We start from the raw sequence: 10604 nt of genomic DNA on the forward strand, positions 1-10604 counted from the left end.
TAGTACAGTGCAGGTGCTGCCGTCTATGGTATCTTGGCAAGAGGAGTTGTTATTTTTGGTAGAACCTGAGCAGAAAAGGGCTGATTATTAAGTTACCCAAAAGTCTTCATGTAAAAATAGATCAATCTAGTTTAACTAGTAGTTGGAAAAAGTAGCTATTCCAGCGTGGACAGCACCAAGTTGTACCCAGCCTCCAAAAATCATGAGCTTCTCTCTCTCTCTCTCTCTCTCTACATATAAAAAATTAAGGGTTTTTTTGGGTTTTTTTAATTTGCCTTCTGGTTTCTTTGCCTTTTCAGGCTTTCCTGCACTGTTACAATGGCTAGATGCTCCCTAGCTTTAGTGCAGCTTTTAGGAGCATGATTCCAGCAGTTGGGGTCTTTCAGTAAAACACTCAAAATTACGACTTTCATTAAAATCAAGTGAGTTAGCAACACCACTCCTCTGCTCTTGCCCCTTCAGGACATTGAGTTGGGCTGTCTCCTGGTTTGTCGGCAAACATTGCATTGCTTTGCCCACCCCCCATCTATCACTGGCAGACGACTACACTCGGTAAGCCGTGGTCTGAAGTCTTGGCAAGCAACTGGAGGCGACTGCAAAATGATGAGCGTTTGCCCTCTTTTAAGCAGCTGATACAGTGGGTCTGGTGGGAACTGTTTTCAGTCCGTCCTTTTTGGTTTTTAAGAAAGAGCATTGCTGTGGATCGAAAGATGCAGCGAAATGTTGTAGGTCTGTGTAGTGACTCTCGTTCCAAAGGCCATTTTTAAACTAACGGTTTCATATGGGCAATCCTCATTCCCCTGAGCACGCCTCGCTCCTGACATCGAAGTCCACGTTTAACAGCGGGAGGAAACGCTTCTCTCTTTGGAAAGGTACGCAGGACAGGAGCTTGTATGCGCCACATCCTGGAAATGCAAATGCTTTCCGGATGCTGTGGGAAGCAGAGACTGCGCAGCATGCAGAGGCAAGAAGAGGCCGCGTTCGTAGGCAAAAGATTAGGGCAGAGCCCTGCTGTCGTACCCCTTTTGTGTGGTTTTCCATGAGGTTTCTGACTTCTTTTATCTTTTGGAAGCAGTAAGCAGGATCCACACCGGTGGTTTCTGGATGTTTACCACAAGAGCCTTGGAACATATAAGCCATTGCCTCTGGCTGCTCAGTGCTTTTGAGAGCAATGGGTTTGCCTTGATAAAATGCAAACATTTATACAGAAAGGAGGAACTGGAAAAGATCATCCTAATAGTGCTGTATAGCTCAGAGCCAAGAGGCTAACTATGAACAGTTAAGAAGCTAGACACAGTTAAGAAGACCTGTGCTTTTAATTCTGGAGACCTGCGTTTTTTCCCCGTGTAAACATCAGGGGGTCTTGAAATAAAAGCCCTGGACCCAGCCTGAGGATGTTCACGTTCGGTTTTGGGCTCTCTCACCTGCTCTCTGTACGTCTTGGGGCACTTCACGCCAGAGGAGATTTTTTCAAAGGCACAAATAAGAGTTGGGCATTTTGACTTTAAGTCCTTCAGGACAGTCCCTATATCCCGTTACTTCATGGGCATACAACACCTAACCATAGTGGAGCCCCAGTATCACCAGGGCTTCTAGCAGCCACTGCAATATTCAGAATAGCAAGACTGCCCGTGGTGACGTGCTTGCAATTGAGAAGACAAGTGCTCTTCTATGAAGGAGTAGTTTAACTTCAGCTGATGATATCCCTATGCATTCCTTACGTATAGTGCTTAATTGCGTTTCCAATGGCTTCTTCCAGTGGAGAAACCCAAAGATCATTTTGATGAGAAAAGGCAGCTTTGGTAATGAAAGAATAAGCCTCTTGAGTCCAGAAACCTCTGGTGTCTGGTATACACTGTACTGTTAATGCCCAGGACATGAGCTCTCCTGTTGATAGTCCCCCTTCCCCTCTTTGTAGTCGCTTTTTGATGCTTGCCTCAGTGAATCTGCTCAAACTTATTAGCTGGCTCTTCGTTTTCGTGGAGATTAGGATTATGGAGCTAAATTCATGTTTAGCAGGACTGAGGCTTCCCGCAATGCATAATGAGATCGCTGGGAGTCTGCGTGGGCCCTGCAGCTTCTGTTACTGATCTAACTCTTGCTTAGTCTCCTTGACCTGGCAAAGTGTTTAGGACTTACAGTTTAGCTCCAGGTACTGTGTCCTCTTAAATGCAGGTATTATCACCGGGACATAAAACTTGTGTCACTACAGCATTATGCAGGCGTAACAGTTGCATCTTAGCAGCTAATGCAGGCTCTGACTCGCAGCTTTCCTTCCCGTCCTAAAGCAATTAAAAGCTGTGCTGACGCATAGCCTGTGAGCCCGTTTCACCCTGCCCCGGTCCTTGAGAAACCACCGAGGCAAAAGGTGGACAGGTCCCTCCTGCTCACTGCTTGGGGCTTAGCCTAAAACAAGGGCGTGTTACAAAACCAGACCCGCGATAGGTGCAGTGGGGTCTGGCCTTGAGTTGCTAGAGGTGTTTGTTGCTGAAGCTCTTTGAAGGCTGCACCTGGTTTATGTGCCACTAGGTAAGAGGGCAGTGGGTTTTACAGACCTCCAGGAAGGATTTCTAATCCCGAACCCATGCAGACGGCCTATTAGTGGGGTCTGCTGGCATCAGTACTGGCTGCAGGCTGAGACCCTGCATGTTTGTCTTGCGATGGCATCTTGGAAAATAAAAAGGACAGGGGATGCAATGTGAATGCACAGCGTTGCTTCACTTCATCCCAACCTGAGCTCAGTGAGGCACGTTACTCTGCGAGCAAGAACGAGCCACGGGCCCTAGCATGTCTGGCAGTCTCAGCGGGGTATCCCTGCGATCTTCAGCAGAGATCTACCCTTCTTTGCCCCGGGAGGCATGGCAGAAAGCTGTGGCTGGAGCAGCTCGACTTGGCCCCCATCCCTTTAACTGCAGAGGGCTTGTGAGAGTTGCCTCTTGCTTGAACAGTAACGTGAGCTGAATTCAGAGCGGAGGAGGAAAGGCCTAAGAGGAGTAGTGCGATGTTGGCCAGACTCCTCTCTGTCCCCAGCCAGCAAAAAGTCAGATTTTGTTGTTGTTGTTGGAAAAAAGACAAAAACCATGCACAGAAAACTGGCCTTTCTGAATGCAGATTCCCCAAGAAGCGCCTCCCTTCCCTTTTTCTCAGTTAACAGTTTGGGCAAAGAGGAAATAAAAGGGGAGGTCTCCCAACGGGTGATTCCCAGGCCTCCCCGGGAGAGAGGAAAGAGTCAGAGCTCTTGACTAATTTTTTGTGAACAATTTTGGACGCAGCGACTGACATCCGCCCCCTTCTCACTCACTTCTGCGCAGAAACGTGGGTTGCCATGGATACCCCGGCCTGCCAGGCTCCCCACGGAGCGACGCCAGCGGCTGAGGGCAGCGGTGCCACAGGCCGGTCTGCGTGGTTTGTGAAGCCAGGTTTGATTTAGTGGCGGGACCTTTGCAACGGGGGACTGGAGCCGTTACTGCGAGAAGGTACTGCTCTGCTGGATTCTGCCATCGCAGTAAATCCCGCAACCCCAAATGGCTTCAGTGTGTGTGCCCACGTGTGTCGGGTCTGACGCTCGTTTACAGTGATTCTGGCAATCCGGTCTAAGGTTTTCTCGAAATACCCGTATTGCCAGCGGCATAGTCTTTGCATCCCCCGTGGAAACCCCCACCTTTGTTTCTCGAAGCACCAAAACAGGTTGATATTGGAAATCCTGTTTGAGTAAATGGGGGACGGATTCAACGCCATGACGATTTACGCTTAGAGTTCGTCTAGTTGAAGAGATGGTCACAGCCCTCGTCCTTGCGAGACTGATTGTTCTGCCATGTTCATTGCTTTTTCTGCCTCTTGAGTTTTCCACCATAGGTGGGTTTTTAAGTGAAAGAATATTTCAAATTTGATTTCAAGCCTTGCTTGAGAGGGTCTCTCAAAAGCAGCTGATCCCATTAACCCTTGGCTGTTCCTTTGATTTCCGGTTCTGATCTCACAGTGGTGTAAATCAACTCTACTGAAGTCAACGGAGTTACCTCTTTTTAAAAATGGGTACGTGGGGTCAGAAACCAGCCCCCGCTGAGCGCCCATCTAATTATCTCCACAGAGGACTTCCATGTGCTTGTCCCAAAATGCAGGGAGCTGGGGGCATCCCGTCACCAGGGCAGTCTGGAAATTCAGTGTGGCTGCCTTTGAAGGCTGGGATTTCTCAGCCATCCCAACTTGGGGTATAAAAGGATTGGGGAGCCGGAGTGATCCAGGCTGCGCTTGGAGTGGACATAGATACAGGGAGGCATGCACAGAAGGTATGCTGGCATCTCCTGGTGCAGCCCTTCCCAGCCAGGGGGAGGGGAGGAAGGAGCCCCCGGTCATGCTGAATGTCACAGTTGTTTCCCTACTCTATTTTTTGCCTCATCACATCTCACCCCTGCTCCCCTTGTCTGCCAGGCGAGAGGTGTTTTGGGTTTCTCATTGTCAGAGACTCTTTTTTTGTAATAAGAGCTTGGTGCCTTTCTGTCTCCCCATCGGTAGGTGTGTTACAGATGGTCCTGTATTGTCTAAATATTTTAAACAAGTTTCCATCTTTTTAAAAGGCCCTTGGTAAAGGGAGGGGGCAGCTTAGGAGACATAGGGCTATGCACAGTTTGGTAAGAATAGAAGTTAGAAGACTTGATTGAGCAGATCAAAGGAAGTGATCCTTCCCCTGTATTTGGCACTGATGAGGGCACATCTGGAGTCCTGCGCCCCTCGCTACAGAAAAGATGTGGACAAGTTGGAGATAGTCCAGTGGAGGGCAATGAAGATGGTTAGGGACTGGGGCACATGACTTATAGGAGAGGCTGAGGGAGCTGGGCTTCTTTATTTCATAGACATTAAGGTCGGAAGGGACCTCGGAAGATCATCGAGTCCAGCCCCCCGCCCGAGGGGCAGGAAGTCGGCTGGGATCACAGGATCCCAGCACCATAAGCATCCAATTGACTCTTAATGGAATCCAGAATAGGTGCTTCAGATTGAGTCTGGAGAAGAGAAGACCGAGGGGGATTGAATAGCAGCCGTCACCTCCCTGCAGGGGGGCTGCAAAGAGGATGGAGCTGGACTGGTCTCAGTGGGGGCAGATGACAGAACAAGGGGCAATGGGCTCAAGTGGCAGCGAGGGAAGTTTAGGTTGGATATTAGGAAAAAAACTCACTGGGAGGGTAGTAAAGCACTGGAACAGGCTCCCCATAGAGGTGGTGGAGTCTCCATCCTTGGAGGTTTCCAAGACGAGGCAAATCAAAGCCCTGGCTGGGACGATCTAGCTGGGGCTGGTCCTGCTTTGTGCCAGGGGTTGGACTAAATGTGACCTCCCGAGATCCCTTCCAGCCCTCATTTTCTGTGAGTCTAGGCTTCTAAGACTCTGCCCTGATGGCCAGAGAACAGTGCTGAGCAGAACTGGGGCATTTTATTTACGCACCCCCTGCTTGCTTGATGATGATCTAGGCTGCCAAGTGCATTTGCTTGTTTGGACATAACATTGTCCCGTAGGTGATGGAGAGGACTGAGCTTGTAGATGTCCCTTCTCCACCCCCTTCCACCTCCCAGCTCCGCTTCTGATTTGCTGGATGCAGTCCTAAGGAGGTCAGTTCACCTCCCTACCTCGGTTTCCCCATCTGTAATACAGAGAGAGTAATGCCTTGGCAGGGCTGTTGTAGGGCTTAATTGCTTCCGGTTTGTAAAGTTCTTGGAGATCCTCAGCAGGAAGGTAGCGGAGCAGGCAAAGTGTTAAAAATTTCTGTGATTCCTGCCTGCCTCTGTGCTCTGAAGCTGGGAAAAGACTGCAAATGCCACGAGACTGTGATGCATGCTTGGGAGGAAGGGAGGGGTCGGCAACTGCTGAGCATCCAGCTGTCACACGACCCACATTTGGAAACCAGATAAAGGATTCGAAGGTTACTACCCAGAATAGATATTTGTTCGTACAGCTAATTACATCCTTTTAATCGTTTTCAAATCATAGCGTGCCAAACTTTTTATAGGATCTGAGAATTTCTGGGAAGTGTCTGTTTTTTTAATGCGTTCTGTCCAATTGATAATGATAAACTGAAATCACGATCTCTGGAAACCAACAGAAACCCCCCCAGCTGTTTGCAAGTTATATTGTGAAATCTGAATGTGGTTTTTCAAACTCATGTGTGCGTGCACACATGCACACACACAGACCCTGAGCTTTCTTCCATTTCCACGGTCATTACATGGGGGACGCTTACTCCATGAGTTGCTTCCACTAAAGTTTTGTGGGTGCTTTGCCATTCAGTTCAGGGGGTGCACCAACCTTGAGTAGGTTATTTTCAAGCTTAATGCTTGACTGTGAATGTAAAATTTCCGGGCTCTGGTTGTACAGTCTGCTCAGTCAAGATTCCTGTGAAGGTCTCAATGCACTCGAGAACGGGTGGACAACGGACAGTGCAGCATCCACTGCACAACCGTTTTCTGGTGTAGCCGACTTAACAGCCACTTACCTCCATGTGCCATTGGTAGCAATGGCACCATTTAACCAGGAATCAGTACACCTTCTGGAAGGAGAGCACTTTTGAAAATGGTCTCACATAGCTGATTTAACCAAATCTGCTTACGGCAATCAATTCGAAGTGGGCAGCTGCATGTTTTTGTTCTGGCAGGATCACTGTGGGAACTAGCATGGCTGTAGTGTTACGTGGCAATGGCATAACTGGAGACGGTATTCTCCTGTTCAAATCCTCATGCCGACCACCACCACCACCTGGGAGGCTGCCTAAGAGAAACCTGCAGCTCACATCCACTGTGTTTGCACCTTGCTGTGTGTACCTGCCAGCGTCCATGTTATCAGGAGACCGCTTGCATCTACAGCATCAAACAGCATAATCTTATTACTAGAAGCCCTTTAGCACCAGCTAGGTCAGATTGCCATTCTCTTGTCCTAGATGTGCGTAGGAGGAAGGGGGCAGCAAAAAGGACTAAAGAAAACCTGACTTTTAATTAAAGCCTAATTCTAGAGCCGGTAGGATACAGATATCAAATGTAGGGCCAGAGAGGATTTGGTCCCATCTCACAAAGGATCAAGCTTGTGGCTAGCCTCCTTTTCTGAAATAAAGCTCTATATAATGTAGTATTCCCATTACCTTTTTTTTTAGTTTGCCAGCCGCAGGACTAGAAGGCAGAAATGAACTTGCTCATCACTTGCTGTGGCACAGAAATAAATGCAGTTAGCTTCCCCCCGACCCCAATTTTCTTTGTTCTTTGGGCGTGTTTAATAAATAAATAGCCTGTGAACAGGTCTATGGGGAGAGGAGGAGGATTTAATGTAGCCATCTTTTAAGCATATGTTTGACTTAACTATAGTAATAAAGCTTTAATATGGGGATTTTAAAACCCTGCCTTTCAACTGGTTTTATAAGTTATTTTGTCTCTTACTGTAAGCTGCCCTGAGCTTTTCTTGGGTGGGGTGGCACATAGGTCTAAAGAATGAATACATAAATAAATGACCCAATGGCCGCTTTGAAACCCCCCGCCTAAGTCTGCAAGTATGACCACTGCAAGCACTCACACTGGTGCATGCATTACTCATTAATTAATCGGAGCAAACAAGGCCTCCATATTGATGGACCATTGCAAGCAGGGATGTACAACATTATAAACTTTGGAAATCAAAGGACTTCATGTGTGTGCGTGCGTGCATGCGTGTGTAATTAAAGCAAATGGTCCAGCTTCACAAAAGAAATCCTAGAAGATTCCTGCTGGGTGTATACACCTGAAAACCGGGGAACTTTGAGACTAATTTGACGGCCACAACTGCTTGGGGTCTTTGGTTTTGCATTTCACTCTTTGCCCAAACCTGCAGCTCTGGGTTTGGTGCTGACGCAGCTACAGCCCACGCTAGATCTTTTCTGTAACCACTGGATTATGCGATTTGTTCCCGTCCCGCATGTCTTAATGGCATGGGGTATATTTTTTTCTTGCGATTTGCGTGTAATAATTAAAGCGATGAGAATTTATGAACTAGAGCTCCTTTGTGAGCTCTGAGGTGAGATGGAGAGGATGCAGGAGACAGATGTTTGGGGTCTCTGCAGACCATCCTTTTTGTAATCGTGTCCTCCCGTGATCGGAGTGAACCGCTTCTCCTCTGCTCCCGTCTCTGACGTCTGAAGATTTATATCAGGGAGGCTCAGTGGGGAAAATATTCCTGCCCTTCTGTGCCAACTGTAGCCTGTGGGATGTGGGGAATATTTTACAACCCACATCAGGGAAAAAACAGTTTAACTGTTCTTACTTCAGACTCGGTAACCAGTTCAAACCACTCCAGTGGCTAGGGAGAGAGATTAGATGACCTTTTGCTACTTCAGTTTCTAGGAAAAAATCCCAGTGAAATCAGTGTGGGCGCTTAGGCTCCTCCTAACCCCAACGTTAGACCTCATTAAAAGCACATTTCATCCATTTCTCACCCCCCACAAATCTCCTCTTCTCTCTCTCCCGCTGTCTCTCACACTTCCTTCTGAATTAATTCTTCCTGTAATAATTCCTCGCCCTCTCTCCTAGAAACGTGAAGAGGAAAGGGTGTGCCTTGCGTCAGGCAATGCAGAACATCTTCTCCAAACGAATGCCATCACAACACACCTCCTTGCTCGACTAGTGATCTCTGAACAGTTGAGAGCTCCCCGGTTTTCTCTGGGATGTCTCGTGGAAGCTGGGGCAGAAGCTAGTCGTGGTGTGGGCTGGAGGAGATCCCGAGGTGCAGCTTTCCAGTCGCCCTCCCCAGGGGAAAGATCACGGCTCTGTGCGTGTAATCAAAGCAAATGGTCCAGGTTCACAATAGAAACCCCAGAAGAGTCCTGCTGGGTGCACACCCCGTCTGAAATTTGGGGAACTTTATTTTAAACCAAAGTGGAAACCAGGTCCCTTTCTTTTGGTTTCAAATCGATTGTCAAAGGCCATACAGCATTTCAAAGGGTTGTTTTTTGTGTGTGTGTTTTCTGTGTATGAAGAAGAGTGGGTTTTGTGGAAGTTTTGCAAACCAGGTGAAGTTGTGTTGCAAAACGACCAAAACAAAATACCCTCTTCCAAAAACCACAGAAACACGTCTACTTCTTTTCCATGATATTTTAAAGCATGTTGCAACAGAGCCTGGCCTGCATTGCTGTATTATTTAAAGTCCCAGGGACAAGCCAAGGATGAGGAAATGTGGGAACAGAGCATCAAAATATTTTGGAGCCCACACACCAGGATCATCCTTAAAAATGGCCTTTGTTCCAGTTTTTGCAATGGGAAATCGAGTTCTTCTGAAAATGCTGGCCACAGAGGGAAGGATATGTTCTCCAGTTAGACCTATGGGGGATTTTTTAGAAAGTTGCACAATTAAAATCTGGCAAGGATACTTGAACTAACGCTGTACTCTGAATAAGTGCCATGAGCAATTCCATGGCCACAACTACTTGGGGTCTTTGGTTTTGCATCTCACCCTTAGCCTAAACCTACAGCTCTGGGTTTGGTACCGACTCAGCTATAGCCCATCCTAGATCTTTTCTATAACCACTGGATTATGCGATTTCTTCCCAGCCCGCATTTCCTAATGGTCTGGGGTCTTTTTTTTTCTCTGCAATTTGCATGTCATAATTAAAATGCTGAGAGTTTATGAATGTGTCCCAGCGATTCTGTGAGCGCTTGTACGTATGAAATAGCCTGTTCAGAGGCTGAAATGCTTTCGCAGTTCGACCTGTTCCCTTGGTACCAGATTTGGAGCAATCAGTTTGTGTTCTTCCTGGGTAAATAGTGCCCGAAGATCTGTGGTAATCATACTTGGACAGAGGCATCGTGCAATCATTAAAGCTGCAGCTTCAGGGCTCTGACATTTGACAATGGCTTAGCTATTGTTTGTAGCTGGCATCGGTAACTGTTCCTCCCTACACTTTCCTGCTTGCATTTGCCCTGTCAGCAAACCAGCCGCTTTTTCTTGCTAGATCCAGTTTTTGATCAAAAAAACCCCCAACTCTCTCTCAGAAGCCTGTGTCATGCTTGATGATAATGATGGCAGATGGGCCAGGGCAGCCTAGGAGCATTGCTGCCACCGAGCGTCCTCTTCAGACTGAAGGTTGTGGGGCAGGGCTCAATGAGACGTCTGCGCAGCAGAGATTTTCACCTTCCTTCTCTTGTTATCAGTCCTGCCTCTTTGAAGGACCAACATCCACACTCGTTTAAATGTCCTGGAAGAAGTTACTTAAACTTTTGCATTCCTTACCCAGCTGTGTAGGGTAAAAGCCCTGCTTGGTCCTGCTTCATTTGGCTGAAACCGAATGCCTTATCCCAACTAGCTTATTGCAATTTTCAGAGAGGAATCAATAGGCAAATGGAGGATGTGCACTGACAATATTACTGTTTCACAAAGAGACTCAGAGGAAGTTTATTATGAGGATCCTACAGCACGCTAGGACATCCCCAGAAGCAAGCTGTGCCATAGCATTGGTAATGGCTCCAAAATATTTAAAATCGAGAGGATGGCGATGATGAACTAGTACTTGCTACTACATGTGACAGGTGGGAGGCTGAATGAATTGTTCTGAATGGTGCTTTGAGATTCTTGAATGGCAGGTGCTCAAAAATGTTCTCTCTTTCCG

The sequence above is a fragment of the Gavialis gangeticus genome, unplaced genomic scaffold (genome assembly GCF_001723915.1).
Source record: "Gavialis gangeticus isolate Ggan-Ray unplaced genomic scaffold, GavGan_comp1, whole genome shotgun sequence".
Classification (NCBI taxonomy): domain Eukaryota; kingdom Metazoa; phylum Chordata; order Crocodylia; family Gavialidae; genus Gavialis; species Gavialis gangeticus.